Source organism: Pinus tabuliformis, chromosome 8, assembly GCF_031772625.1.
Source record: "Pinus tabuliformis cultivar Carrire ecotype Pingquan chromosome 8, CPIR1, whole genome shotgun sequence".
Lineage (NCBI taxonomy): Eukaryota > Viridiplantae > Streptophyta > Pinopsida > Pinales > Pinaceae > Pinus > Pinus tabuliformis.
The window spans coordinates 1,412,976,911-1,412,979,396 of NC_142294.1; the positions used below are offsets into that span (position 1 = coordinate 1,412,976,911).

The 2,486-nt window shown below is 43.2% G+C and overlaps 1 pseudogene across 1 annotated transcript; it reads left to right on the top strand.

The window, feature by feature from the left end:
* The first annotated feature begins 650 nt into the window (after positions 1 to 650).
* On the top strand, positions 651 to 2,231 carry LOC149240879 (rust resistance kinase Lr10 pseudogene; annotated as a pseudogene). The gene is made up of 2 exons (XR_016245985.1): positions 651 to 789; positions 957 to 2,231. The product of XR_016245985.1 is annotated as a rust resistance kinase Lr10 pseudogene (transcript).
* Positions 2,232 to 2,486: the final 255 nt, after the last annotated feature.

A 2,486-nucleotide genomic window follows, 5' to 3' on the forward strand; every position in this document is an offset into this window, starting at 1 on the left:
ATCATTTTTTTACTCCCCAAGATCGAACCCTATCTCTGTCTCTCACCATGCAAGTATATGCTCCTCGCTATCTTCTTTCCCCTCGTCAACCCCTCTTCTTCCTTATCCTGGCTGCCTGCTGGGCCTCTCTAATTCGCTGCTCGTTATGCCTCGACGCGCAATATGAGTATTGCTTAAATGCTAGGAATTGTGGGATCATGAATATAACGTATCCTTTTGGCGCAGGAAAGCGTGGATGCGGTCACCCTGCCTTTCAAATCAACTGTATGCAGAACGCAACTCCAGTTATCGAAATTCATGGCCGGAGTTACACAATACTGAGGAGGTACTCTGCTCTCGTGTTCCTTATTGTCAGGGGAGAGAACTGCAATTTTTTCAATGGTCCCTTTAATAATCTTCAGATACAGTTATCAGAACATGGAAATGCCTCCTGCTACATTTCGGGTAAAGAGAACCGGACCCTAGATGTGTACAAGTGCATTCGATTCCAAGAACCGGACCCTTTTCAAGATGCATTCGATTCCACAGGAGGGCAGCTCTGGAAATGTAATGCTACCGTCTATTACGATTTCTACAACTCAGGGTATTCGATTCGGGGATGTTCTATGGAAGAAGTAGAAGTTGAAGTCGGAAGAGCAGAATGAGTTTCCAATGATAGACAGAGAGACAAAGTCTGCAGATCATGTGAAGCAAGTGGGGGGATATGTGGTTACAACATTTCGGACTCAACATCGCCTTTCCTCTGCTACTGCAAGGACGGACCCCGTACACACAAATGTCCCGGCCACGGTAAGCTCTTTTTTATGACGTAATGAATTTATTCTGTGAGCTCAAGCAATCAGGCTATTGTAGGTAAAAGTATCAGTCGTTGCGCACTTGGCTCAAAACATCGAATATTATTTTATGTATATGTGGATACTTCCCATTCCGTGATAGTTGTTATGGCTACCTTGCAGGTCCTTCAAACAAGTCAGCCATTATAATAATAATAGGTAAATTACAATTTTTCTTCCAGGTTTCTCCTCTTTACCCCACGCAGAATTGGTTTCTATTATCCTCCTCTTCTGGGTGTGACCACTATCATATTATTCATACATCAATCTCTTCATTCCAGGAGGACCAGCGTTCACAGCAGTAGCACTAGTACTGTTCTTCACGTTTTATGTGAAGAAGAAAAGGCATCCTCCTCCTGGTAGCTCCGCTTCAAAAGTGGAGAAATTCCTCAAGGAATATGCTTATGAAATGCCAACGAGATATTCATTCTCTCACCTGAAGAAGATCACAAACAACTTTTTGCAGAAAAGTTGGGAGAAGGAGGTTATGGTGTGGTCGATAAAGGAAAGCTCAGTTCCAACGAAGCTCCAGTGGCCGTTAAGATTCTTGACAGGCATAGACACAGTGAGGTCCAATTCATGAATGAAGTGGGCACCATTGGACGGGTTCATCATGTTAATTTGGTTAAGCTGTTGGGGTATTGTTTCGAAAGCCCTACAAGCGCACTGGTATATGAGTACATGCTCAATGGTTCTCTCGATAAGTTTCTGTTTGCCAGAGAAGAGCGCGGGCAGGTATTAAAGTGGGGACAATTGCATTCCATTGCTTTGGGTTCAGCTCGTGGAATTGCATATCTACATCAAGATTGCGAGAAGCGCATCATACACTTCGACATCAAGCCTCACAACATCTTGTTGAACGCAGACTTCGCCCCAAAAGTGTCTGATTTTGGTCTGGCAGTACTTTGTGGAAAGGAAGACGACCATATATCAATGACGGCAGGGAGAGGGACTCTAGGATATGTTGCGCCAGAGGTGTGTGACAGTGATATGGGACCTGTTACTGATAAATCCGATGTTTATAGTTTCGGTATGCTGTTACTAGAGATTGCTGGGGGTAGAAAGAATATTGACTTTAGGGTGAGTCGTTCGAGTCAGCAGTACTTTCCTGAGTGGGCTTTCAAGAAGCTTCAGAATGAGAAGTTGCAGATGAGATCGCGAGGTGAAATAGAAGGAGAACTTGAAGCAGAAGTGGAGGAGAAGGGCAGGAAGCTGATGACTAAAGTTGGGTTGTGGTGCATTCAACACCAATCCAGGGATCGTCCATGTATGAGTAGGGTTGCTCAAATGTTAGAGGGAAATGGAGACGACGTGGACAACCCTCCCACTCCCTTCAATTCCTCCTTAAATACCATGAGTGTCTTTACTCAAAACATTTCTTCAGACAGTCGCTCCTGATATCGATGTCTATGTGGGACTAGCTTAGAATTTATGCACTAACTACCACTTAATTTCATATTCATTTTTAAATAAAGTTCTTATGTTACGAACTTTCGTAGGATTCCGCTGTAGAATGCTTGCAAAAATGGTTATGTTATTATTAATGGTTCATATTCATGTTTTGTTCCAATAACACAAGTCATCTTTTGATGGCACCCCTTCCCTTCACTTTAATTTATGTGACAAATGTTATTCGGAGATTTTTGATCTGGC